This window comes from Sceloporus undulatus, chromosome 4, assembly GCF_019175285.1.
Source record: "Sceloporus undulatus isolate JIND9_A2432 ecotype Alabama chromosome 4, SceUnd_v1.1, whole genome shotgun sequence".
Taxonomy (NCBI): Eukaryota; Metazoa; Chordata; class Lepidosauria; order Squamata; family Phrynosomatidae; genus Sceloporus; species Sceloporus undulatus.
In genome coordinates, this window is record NC_056525.1 from 240,079,171 (window position 1) to 240,096,874 (window position 17,704).

Consider the following 17,704-nt stretch of genomic DNA (forward strand, 5'->3'; position numbering starts at 1 on the left):
AATGGGAACTGCTACTATGAAGGTCATCTCAAATGCTGGGAAAATAAAACAAAGCAGAGCAATTATATGAGTATAGAAACCCAGTATATCTAAATGATTACGTAGAAGAAAGACCTTGTATTTTGAGTAATACACTGTGTTTCATAAACATATTTTTATCCCTTGCAAACATAGAACAATCTTTTAATCTTCCACTGAAACAGCAGTATGTTTAAAGCAGGTGTTACTTTGGAATTGTATTTCTGAGTAGCAAGCATTTTTGACAAATGCCTCGTTTGCCTTTCTGATGTTTGACTGCTCTGTCAAAGCAATTTGAAAATTTAATGGCGATATGCGACGATCGCAGTAACCTTCTCTGGCTTATTTACTACTGTACTTTTCTCTGCGCCATGAATTTATAGTAAGATGCCATGCATGAGTATCACATGGCCCAGGATAGGTTTATGCAGGAATTTTCTATTTCTGTCACTTATAAATGGCGATGAGTATTTAAAATGTGAAATGGGAGCACTAAATGTGACATTTGTATTTCTTTGGGCAGCAAGCTCTATTTATTGAATTTCCAAGGGAATAATGTTTTAAATAAATATATGCCTGCAAAATAAAAAATAAAATAAAATAAAGAAGCATTATCTAACCAATGTCCTTACAGATTTTTTAAATTAAATTTTTATTGAACTCACTACAGAATTTACAAACAATAAAACAATATATACAATTGCCAATTTTTCATATAATCCCCCCTTTCTGTTATACATACATTATTACTTTCATAACATAAGCCTTATTTCCATTCCTTTCCCTATTTTGACCATAAGATAGTTGAGGCTTCCCCGCTATTTATTTCATGGTTAGGGAACTTGTCCAGATGTTTGGGACTTCAGCTAGCAGATGCATGCATGACCCAGCAAGGGATTATGGGGGTTGCAGTCCAACACAACTGGAAAGCCAGTGGTTCCAACAACTATCTTAGTCATCCTAAATCTAGTGCATTTCAAAATACTTCAGTTATGAGAAACTTCAGTTTCATCACATGGTTCTCCTCGGTTCTTGCATGGCCAAGTAGGGTTGAGGCTTCTACCTGCAACAACCCTCTCTCAAGACCCTCTTAAACACTATCTTAGGACTTTATCATACATGGCTTTTAAACCACCATAGAAGTTTGATAATACCATGTTTTGTAATATCTAATGCACAATGCAATCTCCCTCTTGTTGCTGCCTTGTCCTCTAAACATGGTTAGGCTGCTCCTTGCCATTGATGGTAAAACCCATCAATAAGCTCCCAGTCTCAAGCACTAGTTCTCATGTGTGGTAACTTACTCCTGTGGCATTTCTAGAATTGTACAGTCACATGGTGTACTCCTCTCCGCCTTCCCTTTTACTATACCAGAACAGCTGGGGTTTTGTTTTATTTTGTTGTTGTTAAACCGCATGACTTAGGAATTGCATTTAAAAACAAACAAACACACATATAGACACACAAACAAAATGCACATTAGGTAGGGCAAAGGACAGGGAGGTGAGGTTAAGGATCAGGGCAGAACACAATATGAAGGTCCAGCAACAGCCCAGTTATGCTAATGGAGGTAGTACTCCCCAGATGGTATGTATACGCTTCCTTTCATTAAAGCAGTCATAGTGATTGGCATACATTTGAGGAAGTAGAGTGAAGTTTATGGAAGCTCATGCCGCCAACTTCTTTATTTCAGTTAGTCTCAAAGGTCCAAGAAGATCTCTCGACATACTGATTCTACTGATTCAAAGCCCCCAACCCAAAGGCATGATTTTCAGGCATTTTTTCTGAAAGCATGTACAGAAAGCACCTTCTAAATATACTAAAAATGTCCACAATACCACATAGATCAATTTACATTTAGTATATTAAGATAAATATTAACACTGTTACACTTAGATAGGAAATACAAGAACTGTTTATAATATGTTATAATGTGATAATTCTGCTTTATGCTCAACAATTACCCATAAGTAAGAAATTGAGAATATAACCATGTAAAACATCAGTCTTAAATAGAATCAATGCATTTACAAGATAGAGGTACGTAGAAATCAAATTGTGTGTATTAAGTAAAAGGTTTATTTATGATGCAGATTTTTCTTTGTTTTTAGAACTCATTGAAAATAGGAAGGAAGGAACAATGTTAGTATGTTTATGTTAATGTGATATGTTTATGTGTTATGTCTTTGTTATTGTTTTATTGGTTGTTTTTGTTATGATAATAAAATATTAAAAGAAAAAAAGAAAAGAAAAGTAACCCTTCCATCACAATCTCCTAGTGTGAGGTTCACAAGTGTACAACTTACACTGACAAGTGATGGGGCAAGAGGCTCACCATCTTTCATCTACAGTGATCCTTCTAGTGGTGATGCGAGGATTGTTGATGGCTTAACCATGTTGATCCATGATGGCAGCCAGTTCCATAAGCGTGAGCAAAGTTTCCCAGCTTGCTTCTGTCCAAAAACGTTCTCCTTTCTTGGCACATAGAGAAATATGAAAGAGAAGTATTTTGATTGCCACTCCAGTCTGGCCAAGGCTGCTGGAAGAAGTGAGAAGAGCTGACATGCAAGGGCAGCAGAGAGCTACCTGTCAAGGGAGTAATAAATCCACTCTGGATTTTAGTCTGAACTTTGAATGTGTTACCCAAAGGGCTGTTTGGGAGATAGTGTTCAGCACAAGTTTGGCTCAAAACCCAGAGAGGATTCACCATCACATTGACATGGGAGCCATGTCACTGCTGCCTTGACAAATTAAACATAAAATATGCAGCCAGCATGGTGTGGTGGGTTGAGTACAGTATTGGACTAGGACCCTGGAGGTCAGGATCTGAATCAACCGCTCAGCCATGGAAACCCACTGGACGACCTGGGACAAATCTCATTTTCCCAGCCTCAGAGGAAAGCAAAGGCAAACTCGCTCTGTACAAATCTTGCCAAGAAAACCCTATGATAGGGCTGCCAGAAGTCACATTAAGCTTGTCAGAAGTAAGAAACAACTTGAAGGCGCACAGCAACAGCAACAACATGCACATAAGTCCTTGAATATGGATGAAAAGACACTCAAAGCTGAGCAATGGACACTCCATGTTAAAGCTAACAAAAAGCTAAAGAAATGAGTGTTGAGCTGCAGTGAGAAGGGGTGAATGTATAAGTAGCTCAGTGTCAACAGCTTTAGTGGTAGCTCAGTTTTGACCCAGATATTTTTGTGCATGGATATTTTTATGAATTGGGGATGTGTATGTGTATGTGGAAAAGCAGCTGTCCATACAAAAATTTAACCTAATATAATTAATAATAATATAATTTAGCGATCATCTTTGGAAGAGGCATCGATGCATAGTAAACATAGAAAACATTTCCTAGCTTCGTAATGAATAATGTTGAGAAATGGAGGGAAATGATCTTGATCTCTTTTTCTTTTCTTTAGCCCTGGTGGATGATGATTAAATGCATAAGTCAATAATATAATACACCATTACGGGCATCATAAAAATTTCCAAGACATAAAACCAAGCTAATGATACTATGTGGGAAATTTAACTTTTATATCCCCCTAGTGATTATTATTTAATGGCAATTTTATATATTATAGCAACATGGTTTTATTGAATTTGATATTTTGCAATATATCTAATAGCACAGAATCCTGCAGAACATTTGATTTTTAGTGCTAATTGAAGAAATAGTTTCCATTTATCACAATGGAAATGGAGAGTTCTGATGTGTTTTATGCATTATGCATTTTCGGAAACCACATATAACTTTCCAGATATCAATCACAACTGCAACTGAAAAGTTCTTAAATCTGCAGGAAAAACCTCCAACCATTCTCATCATTTTAATGAAGAATCGAGATTTAGTTGTGTCTGATGTTCAGAGTCTACTCCAAAGAAGTCCCAAAAAGTGATTGGACTCAGGAGAGGATAGTAGCATCATGAATTTGCAACCCCCTCATCCTGACTGTTGTCACTTTTAATTCAATATCGGTCCAGCAAAAGGCCCATCCTTCTCTGTCTTTCTGATTAATTGGAACCTATAACCCATTAGTGTCAACAGGAATAAATCTCACTTTTTGAACCCCAAACAAAATTAAGGAAGACATTAACTTTAACTCGCTCTTCAATCTGTTGCATCAAGATTTGGAAGAAGATAATTAAATGTATGTGTGTGTGCATATGTGTATGAATGTGAGTTAGTATGCTGTAGCGGTTTGAACATTGTACTATGACTCTGAAGAGAAGGGTTAAAATTCCCACTCAGCCATGGAAACCTATTCAGGGACCTAAGGTATCTTGCACTCTGTCAGCCTCAGAGGAGGACAAAGGTAGACCCCCTCTGAACAAATCTTGCCAAGAAAAAAAAAAAGGATAGTGATAAGGTTGACATGTGTCAGAAACTACTTTAAGGCACACAACAACATATATATTTCAAAAAAGTACATAAAATTCACCCATCTGTGAGCAAACAGGCAGAAAGAGATGTAATCATCAGTTCCTGGCATCCTTTTAGTGACAGACATGTACATAAAGCACATTACACATGAGGGGTGAATTGTTTGCTGCAGATTGGGGTGCAAGGAAGAAGATGTTTCCAGCCCCATCCCAGCCAATGAGGGAAGCTGCAGTGATCAGAACCAGGGCATCTATCACAATTCCTTATTGCAGCCTCATTCACTGGTGGGAAGGAGCTGGAAATGTCATCCTGTTGTGCCCTGATCAGCACAGAATAGACTCCCCATTGCTCAGTGCAGCTGCTGGTTGTTACGGTACGTTTGGAGACCATTTGCAACGATGGCTGAATATGTAGTATTAGACAGGTTCATAATTCTAGGCTACAAATCCATAACTGCAATAGAGGATGTCACCCCCAGTCATTCTCCCAGCAGTAGAGCCAAGGCAAGCTGTTTTTGTTTGTTGTGCCTTTAAGTCATTTCTGGCTTGTGGCAACCCTAAGGTTCATGGGGTTTTCTTGGCAAGATTTGTCCAGAGGGGGTTCACCATTGCCTTCCTCTGAGGCCGAGAGTGTGCGACTTCCCCAAGGTTACCCCATGGGGATTCAAACCCTGGTCTCCAAAGTCATAGCCCAACTATTACACCAAACTGGCTCTCCAAGGCAAGTTATAATGAAGTTAAAATGAGATGTAACTAAAATCTGAAGTTACAGAAGCAAAAACCAAAACACACACACACACACACACACACACACACACACACACACAAACCCAGTTAAATGAGTTATCATATATCAACAATCATAACTGAAATCAACATAAAATAATTTAAAATGCATTTTTTTAAAAAAAGATAAAAATGCAGTACACACATTTTAAAAAAAAAAAGTCTGCCGCTACCAGTTAAAAGTTGAAGGACTGTCTACTCTGTGTGTATGTACGTGTTTCTGCCACTGCATGTGTCTTCAAGTCAACTGTTGACTTATGGCAACCCCATGAATTTTATAGAGTTTTATTGGACAAGAGATATGCTTTACAGGCCAACAAAAGAAAACCAGAAAGGAGGCTGTCCTGGCTCCTGTGGGAGGAAATTTCAAAGCCTGGGAACAGCCACTGATCCTCTCCAGATGGCTATGTGAGGATAATGTAGTTATATAAATTACTGCTAAAGGGACCCATATGAAACTATCACAACTCACAAGCGACCTGCTCCAGCTACTCCGAATTCCAGACTCATCTCCAGCAGAGGCTGGCAACTCTTAAGTCCATTCACTCCAGATGTGTATTTTAATGGAACTTTCCAAGAGGCTAAATCCTATCCCCAAAATATGTTTGTCTCCTTGGCTAGCTTCTTTAAAAACCTTTAACATTTGGAGCAAAATCCAGAACCATCAGAACACTGTCATTGAAGGTGCCACCCTTCAATGGGGATTAAACACTAGTGGGTCATGAAACCTACTGGATGACCTTTGGCAAGTCACATGCTCTCACCCTCAGGGAAAGGCAATGGCAAACCTCCAATAAATCTTGCCAAGAAAACCCCATGATAGGTTCACCTTAGAGTCACCATAAGTTGAAAATGATCTGAAGGCACACAGCAACAAGAAGAACCTTGAAACAGGGACGTAGCCAAGGGGGGGGTTCTTGGGGTCTGGACCCCCCCCTTCCATTAGAAAAATGAATGGTGTGTGCTGCTGCGCCACTGCACTCAAGCCCCATTATAATGGTGGCACTTAGTCTGGACCCCCCTCCCTTCCTAAAATCCTAGCTACGTCCCTGCTTGAAAGCACCCACTGCCATCTCTGTCATGGGTTTTCCCTGGTCCTAAATTAATTTGTGGATTGTTATGCAAATATTTTGCAGGCATCTTTTCAATGAACAGGGAAAAAAGAATAAATTCAACTTTGAACCAAAAATAATATAAATCCATCCAGGTCCCAAAACATCCATCCTAATTTCAGAATGGGATTTCAAGCTTACTGCAAAACAAGACATCCCCAACTATTAGGAACCAGCTCCTTATCTTTTTGGCTAGCTGTAAGAGTCTAAAATTTGCCCAAGGCAGAGAAAAGTCTAACCAGTGTTCAAGTCTTCCTAGGAAGTTTATCACAGCACTTAAGACTCAGCTAAGCTTTCCAGGAAACACTTCAAAAGGAACCCTCTGATCTCACCATTAGTCCAAATGAGCTCTTTAAAATCTTTCCCATTTCTTCCCAACTGATCTTTGCAAAATGACTCTGGCTTGCAGAGGAAGAATTTGAAAGCGCAAATCCAAATGGCATTGTGGGACCCCACTGTCATCAGAAAGAAAGCCTGATCTGCCAGTTTTGCACACCTCCACCTGCCGAGCTGTCATAGTCCAAGATCTGCATGAGAAACAAACCCTTTCTGACATTTCTAATTACATCTGGGGTTCAGGGTTGGGGAGAGCTCTGGAATTCAACACTGTCTCTGTAACTCCTGCTGACATTTCTGAAGGGCATCGTACTGCTGTGAAAGGTTTAGGAACTGGGAAAGCCAATAACCTTAATGAGGTACGGCTCAGTGCCTGTCTATGAACCCAAGATCTCCTTGCTGATTAAAACGATGAAGAGGGAGCTGTTTGGAAAGAGCAAATACCTCTGCAATGTATATTGAAGCAGATCGGAGAAACTATCTATGGTTTTCAAGTTCTCTCCCTCAGAGAATCCTTTCTACATTAATATCCATGCTGAAGAATTGGCTTTTATTTCTGTATATCGTCCTTCAGAAAAGACATCATGGAAGCAATTTACAAAAGAAACCATGGCAATATATAAACACAATGTATTTATTTATTTGACTTCCATCCCGAAACTCATAAGGCAGTTGTACTTTTATGGCTATTGTGTAACAGACATGTTCAGTGCATAGTTATGTTAGTATTACTACCCCAATAGCCTCTTTTGCTTTTAACTGAACTTTGGCAGGTTACATACCGCCGGATTGAGGCGGTCTCCCACTGCCGCCGCTTGCAGCGTCCGGGAGCCGCAGCACCCAAACCGTGCGGGTCCCAGATGCTCCAAGGAAGAAGCGCGGAAATCGCGCTCCTTCCTGGGCCCCGGAAAAGACATCGCGAGGCGCTAGTTGTGCACTCGCGGCGTCACTTCTGGGGTGCGGCTTGCGGATGCACAGCGTCCGCTATGTCAATATGGCGGCGGCCGTGTGGAACGGCCACCGCCATTTGTCACAGACTCTGTCCATGATAGGGTAAGAGGCGTCTGGAAGAGACACCCCTTTTTCAAAATGGGACGTCCTAAGGACGTCCCTTATGGCAGTGTGTAATCTGCCGTAGATATCAAACTCCATCTTGGAGAGATACCTTGTCATGTAGGCCTGGGTGGAAAGCACCTGGTATGATTCAGCTAAGAAACACTACGAGCTTGTAGGCAGAAAGATATCCTTTGAAATTCAAATTTATTCTTCTGATCTCAGAGGCAAATATGGCTCTGCTTTGTCACCATCCGGACATCAAAAAGACAAGCCATATGGATCTGCGACTTCTTTGTTTAGGATGGCTACACTTTATGACACAGGAGTTTGCTCTTTCATTCTCATGGAAACTTCCACCTAACCTTCCCAAAAAATCTGCACACAAGGTGAAAAAGTATAAAGGAAGACTGTTTCCTCTTTATTTTCAGTCTTGGGTGAAGTCAGAAGCCATGATTTTACCTAGACTCCTCAGATTTGCTAGCATCCTGAGTCCACCTTCTCTGCAGTTTTCCCTCTGATCTGGACTTCTGGTTTCTGCATTGGTAAAATATAGTCCCCATCTTTTTAATCTCTGTCCCATTTAACCTACCTTTAATTCGTTAGTTCTTGTGCATATGAGAGAGTGCTTGTGTGAGTGTTGATTCTCTATTTATAAACAAACGACAGTAATTTGGAAACTGCTTCTGGAGTTTTGTGGGTTTGGACCTGTTATACATAGGTGTGACAGATCCCAGCCAGATGTTACCTTGGCACTCTCACTGAGCTAAATTAATTTCCCCATTGAGCACCTCCCCAGAACCCCCTGCAATTTAGGTAACATTAGCAAAGTTCCACAAGCGTAACCTTTTCCCATGCAGCTGCACATTCTATCATGATAAGTCACTTTCTGTCAGTGTCCTTATTCACTGGGACTGCAGAAGCAACCACTGTGCATTTCCCATTGCACAAAGGGACAATAAGTGGCAAATACACAATCATTTCTGTATTCAATAGAAAGGTGGTGTAGCACAACCACCATGTAATTCCAAGAGTACAGATTTACACTCTATAAGCATGGTATAGGATCTCAGTCCAGAATTTTGAAGTAACATCACAAGTAAAACAGTTCCTTATGATTAATTCCGTTATTTATTTATTAGCAAAGTAACATTAAAAACAACAGATGTGGAAACAAAATTCTACCAAAGTTGCATTTAAAGCATGTTTTAGTAGATCTCTTCAGGGTTCTGGCCATTTTCCTAACAGGCTGAAGTGTTTTTGCCCAAAATAAAGCATCAAAAAAATCAACAAGCAATGCAGCAAGTTACTATTTCAAAGCATTAATTGCCATAAAAAAATTTTCCTGTCACTGGCCTTACACCTTTTCCTCTCTAGATCCCTTCCTTGATCTGGTACCTGAGCCTCAAGGTGATTCGTCTTTGGGCCAATGGATGTGTTGCTCAGTGGGTTAACTGTAATTACAAAGGGATGTGATTCTTCACTAAGTATCTTCTCAAAGGACCGACCAACTGAAAACCACAGAGTTTCAAAGGCCATTCACAATTCAGGACTTAGGGGCTTGACAGATGGGCAGCTCTGTGCCACTTGTCTTTGCCCCGAGTTGGTGCTGCAGCAGCCGCACACTGCAACACCGATGTGGTGCCAAAAAGAAACTGCCTAGAGCAACTTCTTCTTTGTGGTACTGCAAACAGGAAAGGCACTGCCATGACACCACTTCCTGCCAGTGATATCTGGATGCTGTATGGCGTGTGCGGCATAATGGTGACCCCCATGATGCACACTCACAAACCCTAGTTTTGGCCCAAGTATGATGCTTCCAGCACATCTGTACTGGGCTTTATTCTATGCAAAATTCACTGTTGAAAACAGCATTCCCTGTGTGGAAAATATTTCAACACAGAACAGTTAATTCGCATGCAGAAAATGTTTCCTGCACAGAATGAAGCTGTAATTGAGAATTTATTCTCCTTAAACTTTGAAACTGGTTAATTTGCACAGAAAACAGCATTTTAATTCCTGTGCAGAAAATGCTGTTTTCTGTCCAGAATATGGTATTTTGCATGCAAATCGACCATGTGCAAATGTTACACAGACTAAAACCCCAATTACAGCTTTTTTCATATAAAAAAATTTTATGAACAGGAATTAATATTTCCTCACTGAAATATTAATTTCCACACCACTTATACTGTTTTCTGTCTAAAATAGCCACATATGAATTTTGTGCACAGTAAGTCCTGAACTGCAAAAATTCTCACCTTCCTATCAGGGTTTCTTGACTCCTGTTTTTCTACCATTTTTTCCAAATATTTCCAGATATTCTTTCCACAACTCAGTAAGCATGACCAGATTGTCTATGAAAACCTAACAAGAATAGCCAGGCACACTAGCAAAAAGCTATAAACAAGTTGAAATTGGAGGTATACTTATCAAATTTGCAGATGAAACCAAACTAGGAGGAGTAGCTAATGCTCCAGAGGACAGGATAAAAATTCATTATGACCTTAATAGATTAGAAAACTGGGCCAAAGCTAACAAAATAAATTTCAAATGTAAGGTACTGCACTTATGGCGGAAAAATGAAATGCACAGATATAGGATGGGGGACACCTGGCTGAACGAGACTACATGTGAAAGGGATCTGGGAGTCCAAGTAGACCACAAATTGAACATGAGTCAACAGTGTGATGCGGCAGCTAACAAGGCCAAAGTGATTTTAGGCTGCATCAACAGAAGTATAGTGTCTAGATCAAGAGAAGTAATAGTGCCACTCTATTCTGCTTTGGTCAGGCCCCACCCGGAATATAGTGTCCAGTTCTGGGCACCACAATTCAAAAAGGATGTTGAGAAACTGGTGCGTGTCCAAAGGAGGGCGACCAAAGTGGTGAAGGGTCTGGAAAACATGTCCTATGAGGAACGACTTAGGGAGATGGGGATGTTTAGCCTGGAGAAGAGAAGGTTAAGGGTTATGATCTGATAGCCCTGTTTAAATACTTGAAGGGATGTCACATTGAAGAAGGAGCTAGCTTGTTTTCTGCTGCTCCAGGGATTAGGACCCAGAGCAATGGGTGCAAGACACAGGAAAAGAGATTCCACCTCAACATTAGGAGGAACATCCTGACAGTATGAGACAGTAAGGGACAGTGGAACACACTCCTTCCTCGGAGTTTAGTGGAGTCTCCTTCCTTGGAGGTCTTTAAGCAGAGGCTGGATGGCCATCTGTCAGGGATGCTTTGATTTAGATTTCCTGCATGGCAGGGGATTGGCCTAGATGGCCCTTGCGGTCTCTTACAACTCTATGAATCTATGATTCTATCAGTGCACAATTAGATCAAATGTTACCCCCTAAAACTATACAGTCTGCCCTCCCCATATGCGGGCAATCCATTCCGGACCACCACCCCCACATATGGGGAAAAGAGCGTATGCTCAAGCCCCATAGGAAATAAAGAGGTACATGTTCACGGCAGCGTGCAGGACACACGGTGTGAGTATGTGCCCCATTATTTCTGCCTGAGCTTGCTTATCACATGAGCTCAAAGCTGCGGAAGGCAAGCCCGCCTATAAGGAGGGCCAACTGTATAATCATTCACATCTCTCCAAAACCCTTTTCTGTTCTCCCCCTTAGCTGACTGCTGCTATTATAGTTTTCCTCTATCTCTCTGTATTGTTTTCAGGTCTCTATACCATTTCCACCCATCTGCCTTCTGTACAAGACAAGCCTCAGTTTTGTACCTTTTCTCCCTTGTTTTGCTTATATGTATTCGCTCCTACATTGACTCAAGTAAGAAAACAGAAAAAAGAGTGTTGAAATTTGAGGCTTTTGAACCTATATATGTACAGCCACATCCTAGTCATGTCTATGCAGTAGTACATCCTGCTGAGTTGAATTAATCAGTCAATCAATGGCCTTGTTCCCGCTATGGTTTAAACTGGATCGTGATTCCAAATGATTTGGTTTAAACCATCATGGTTCCCACTTAATTCAAATCGCTGAAGCGATTCGGAAAGGGGGGGCTTGGTTTTTACCCATTTAACCTGCTTTGAAACAACGCTGGTAAAATGGGGTGTTTTTTGGGCTGAATCGATTTATTTAGAAATAAATCAATTCAGCCCAAGTGGGAACCAGGCAGATTCAAATTGGATTCAAACCTGCCCTGGTTCTCACTGGCAGCGCCTTCCCCAGCCATACCTCCATGCCTGCTCTGTCCTCAGTCCTCTGTCCTCCCGGCCTGCCTATCTCCTTCTGCCCTGGCCTCTCCTCCACCCCCGCTATGGCCAGGAGGATGGAGGGAGGCATGGTGGGGAAGCCGCAGCTGTTGTTTCCTCCACCGATTCTTGAAACCGGTGCAAACATCGTGGGAATCACTCTGTTTACTGAACTGGTTTCAGGAATTGGTTCAGGAATCGAATCAAGAGGTAAGTGTGAATTGGACCAATATTTATTACTGCAGTCCATAGGCCCATCAATACAAACAAACAAAAATATACAATATCAAATAGGATACAGTTTAACATTCCATAATAATAATAAAACTGGCATACTAAATGAAAACTTTATAACTACTCTACCAGTGATTCTCAGACTCTGGTCTTCCAAGTGTTTTGGACTTCAGCTCCCAGAAGTGTCAGCCATCTCAGCCACAGTTTGGGAGTCACAGCTGTCTAGCCGATTATATAGGAGTTTCCTTCTCTCTGATCCTAATTACTAAACATCAGAACTTGGCAACCAACAGGGTTACATTAGAACGTCTATCCTCTAATAGAACTTTGACATAAGACTTATCCAATTAACCCAGTAGACGGTTTAATAAAAGAGAAATCAGCTTTTGCAACCTTGATGATAATAAATGCTAGATAGTAAAATATGCTACCAAGTTTCAACCTTCTGCAAACTACAAGGGCAAACTCTCAAAGAGAGGGGCAGTCCAATGTACTTACTGTAAAGCAATTCTGCAGAAAAGACATTACATCTAGCCTTAGTAAATAATACTGCAACATGGCAACAGAGAGAGTAGCTTGTTTAGAGTTCCTGCTGCCTGTTTAAGTGATTTTTTAAAAAAATCCATGGCCATTGCTTTATTAGATATCTAAAACATTACAGGATTTCTACGAAACTAATTCCAAAATAATTGTAGAAGCAAACAATGCCATGTACTAGTTAGACTCTAACCATGCAATACAAGACCATGACTTGGGAGATTGAGGTTATACTTCTCATAGGGTCCTGAAAATCACTGAATACCATTGACACCATCACTATCTCATCTTGACCAAGCTCCCAAGCCTGCTGTGATGATAAAATGGGAAGGGAAGAGGACAGCCATTTATGCTGCCTAGAGCTCATTGGATGAAAGGTGGGATATGAATATAATAAATGAAATGAGCAAACAAATCAAGAAACATTCATCTTGATTTTCTGCCCACACCTATACACATTTAACCAGAACTAAATCCCAGTGAAGTTGAATAGGGACTATGTCCAAATAAGTATATTTAGGGCCTAAATACCCTAAAGGCAGCAGATCCCATCTGAAGTTAGAAGGTAATCAGGGCCAGCCCTGGTTGGGAGACCATCAACAAATACCAGGGACTATAGACTATAATTTAGAGGAAGGAAGTGGCACAACGACTTCTGAGTATTCTTTGCTTAAGAAAATCCTATGATATTCATAGGGTCACCATAAGTCAATAGGCTACTTGAAGACATGGACGGACAAACAGAAGTATACTTAGGGTTGCATACTTACTTTCATTCAGTTTTGTACTGCATAGCATTACATTGGTGAATAATAACAATAACTGGAAGATAATATTCCATGTAAAACTATAATATTTTTTTTAAAATGAACTGTCATTTTTTCTCACTGTGATTCTACAAATGTAAAACCTAAATGTGTTCAGGCTGGAATATGGATCAAAATTGACATTTGGGATGAGCTAATTAATCTGAATCTAAACCCAACATTCTTCATAGTTGTACATATTTGTGTGTGGGAGGACATTCGTTTCAGGCAATGAACATCGATTCTTCATTCGCAGAATTTGAAAACTGCTGTTTATTTTGTCAAAATGCATCATTAGTATGTGTTTCCAGAACAGACAAGAACAAAATACTACCTTGATGATTTCCTTTATTCTATCACTTATTTTTTTCTTGTTTCCGACTGTGATCAAAATTTACATGACTAATAAGGTCTAGCATCATTAATTACATGCATCCAGATTTTGTGTCATTCTCTAAAAACGCACACACAGAGATACAGAAAAAGAGAGAGAAAGAGACAACAAGAAGCTGGAAAAGGTACTGAAGTAAGCAGTCCCTAGGCCCAAAATGCCCTAAAGGCACCAGATCCCATCTGTTCTTGGAAGCTAAGCAGGGTCACACTTGGCTAGTACTTGGATGGGAGAACACCAATGAATACCAGGTGCTGTAGGCTATATTTCAGAGGAAAGAACTGGGTAAGTCACCTCTGGGTATTTCTTGCTGAAGAAAACTGCATGAAATTCATGAGGTTACCATAAGTCAACAGGCAACATGAAGGCCCATAAACAAAAATGATCAAGGGTATAGGGAATCAAATATTTGGAAACCTCTGAGGGTCTTCCTAGATATCATGGCCTGAGCCCTCTTCTCCAGTGCTCAGGATGAAAGACAGAATTTCAGGCTGAGAGCACTGTCTTGAAAATGATGTTTACCAATACTCTACACCAGCTAATTAGTTTCAAATATACAACTGAGTGACAAATATGCTACTCTTTGTTATGTTATATAATAATAATAATAATAATAATAATAATAATTTGTTTTATTTATATACCGCTATTCCAAAGATCATAGTGGTGAACAGCAAGTAAGCTAATATGTAAATCATTTCTTCTTCTTGTATGCCTTCAAGTCATTTCTGATTTATGGTGACCCTAAGGTCATGGGCTCAGAGTATGTGACTTGCCTATGGTTATCCAGTGGGTTTCCACGGCTGAGCAGGGAATTGAACCCTGATCTTCACAGTCATAGGATCTTATCACATGGACAAAAAATCCGACTGCACTCCAGCAGGATGCAGCCAGTTTGCAGGATGCAGGTGGGAATTATCGCACGTAATTCGCCACCAATTCCTCTGGGTGAGTGTAGCCCAGATGCATGCCAGGTCCCAGGTGCACTTTGGAGACTGCTTTCCAAAGTCAGAAAGCTCCCAGTTTTGAAAAGCAGCCTTCAAAGTGCACCTGGGACCCAGGATGCAGCCCAGCAGAATCGGGTGGTAAATTACTTGAGATAATTCCCACATGCATCCCACAACCAGTTGCACCCTATGCAGTTGGGTTTTTTTATCCATGCAGTAAGCTCCATAGTCCAATGCTCCTACCACTACAACATGCTGGGCCTCTATCTAGTTACAAATATGTAATTAAGTAATTTTTCATAGCCCAATCTTTACCCCAGCCCACCTTAACTGCCAGCAGCTGCACTGAGCAAAGGAAGCCTATTCAGATACTGATCAGGGCACAAGGGGATGATGTTTCCAGCCCCCTCCCACCAGTGAGTAATACTGCAACCTGGAGAAGATTAGCAGGCCCACTGACATGGAAGTCACCAGTTGTCACTGGCCCCATGTCTACTCAACCTTGAATAGGGTGACCAGACATACTTCTCTTCCAGGACATGCCCTACATTTCAACCTTCTATCCAGGAGAAATTCCAAAATGTCCTCCATTTTGAGCATGACTAAGAAGTATTTTTACTTTTATTTGGTCATAGCCTGCATTTTTCTTGAATGGCCTACATTTTGCGGTGCCTTGTCCTCCTTTGTGGTTAGGACATCTGATCAGCCTGACCCTGGATCTCATTTTTAAAAGGCAGAAAGTAAGTGCTACAATGGAGCTGCTATAACATTGCAGGGAACTAACAGCCATCCCAGACCATTCCCTGCCACTCTTTGTCAGTTTTCAGCATGATAGCAGTGAAGAGTGTGAATTATGCCTTGAGAGCTATCTTGTATTTCATTATCGTCTTACTTTTAAATTAGGCAGCACTAATAAAATAATCAAATTTTATGAACCTTGTTTTCTGGAGGGTAGTAAAAAATAAAATTGTCAGATTTCAGCATATAATACCCAAGATCACTAAAGCACTCTGTATCCATAGTGATTTGGCTATAATGATTTAAAGTTTCAGTGCTTTAGGCAAATTCTAACAGTTCAAGCACATTATGTATTGTGCTCAAGATTGTCCCAGTCTTGGGAGGAACAGAGACATATCTGAGAGGGAAAAATGTTTTAGAAAAAAGTAAATCTCGGCAGGATGTAATGGCAAGGAAGTTGGGAAACGAAATGAGTTGGCATCAATGCTAGGGGTAGGGAACAATGTGTGACTATTAACTGTTTTTAATAAGACAGTCCAAAATTGTTGATTTGGTTGAAATAACTTACATTTTTTAATATTATTTTAAATTCATTTAATTGATTGCACAGCCTTGTTTAAGGTCCTCTGATACTTGATGGGATTGAAACATTCTAATAAAGTAGTAAATAAGGGCCCCAGTTCCTACCTCACACTTGCATGGTATAAATCTACATTCACATAGTTACATGATGGTTGTACATACACCATTCTTTTGCTGAATACCAGCATTGTTCAAACAGTTGCCTATCTGCCAGTGTGCCTGCTTATTATCCCATTGTACAATGCCAAATGTACAGTGGTTGTTTCCACAATTCCAGTGAATCAAGTAGTACATCGAAGGGATTGACGAATAATTATGCCTCCTCAAGAATGCACAACTACACTGCAATTACACTTGCAGAACTCCACTTATGCAACTGTGAAATGAGTATGGGTGTGATGCAATGATCAAAAGAGTAGAATCTAAGGGAATCTGCACGTGTGTAAAACATATGGCATAGTGGTTTGAGTGTTGGACTAGGACTCTGGAGACCAGGTTCCATTCCCAGTTTGGCCATGAAACCCACTGGGTGACCTTGTGCAGGTCATATTCTCTCAACTTCAGGTGAGCAAATTTTGCCAAGAAAACCTCATGATAAGTTTGCCTTAGGGTCACCATAAGTTGTAAATGACTTGAAGGCATACAACACACAGTATATATATATATATATATATATATATATATATATATATATGGGATTCCAGCCATTTTTGGGATATTCATAAATGCAGGTTAATTTCAATCTCTAAGAAGTGGAACATACCAGCCTGCTCAATATTTATTGAAGAAAAAAACATTTTAGTCTATTGGAGCCCAGAAATGTCTAACTCTGATTACCAGTAATTCTCCAGAGCCTTAAGTGGAAATCTTTACCATCTCTATAGGAGACAGCCTTTAACAAGTTTGGGCTGCTGGGGTTCTCCAGATGTTGCTAAACACCAGCTTTAATCATCCCTTACTATTTAATATGTTGGCTAAGAGTAGTTGCTCCTCAGAAATAACTGAGGAGTTAAAGTCGTTAATCCCTGCTTTATCTGAAGATAGGCAAAACATAGACTGTGGGTCAAACTAGCTATTGGATGAGATCTTACACCAGAATTACATAGTGTCTATCTCCATATGTGGAGTTACCATAGGTTGTGTTTGACACACAACCCCTACATTGAACAACTTAATGCACACCTGAATATGCAATTGAATGCCCACACATTTCTGCATGTCCATCTACATTCACATGTACATACACATGCATATTTACATGCACAATGGCACCACATGCATAATTCTGGATCCCACCTTGAACTGAACACAGATGTACTTCATCAGACAAAAAGTGTCCAGCCACTTCTGTAGGAGATTTATGCATGTGAAGATGCCAAAATAATTTTAGGCAATATGTGTAGCAATGTTTTTCTTGACAGGTGCAAAACAGGGCACTCCCCCTAGTGGGGAAAGACATCTGTTTGTCATAGCATATGGCATTCCTCACCTATTTATTCTGCATACTTTCTATTGTGGTTGATCATGGGAAGCTATGCACAGGTTTCATTGGCAAGTCTGAA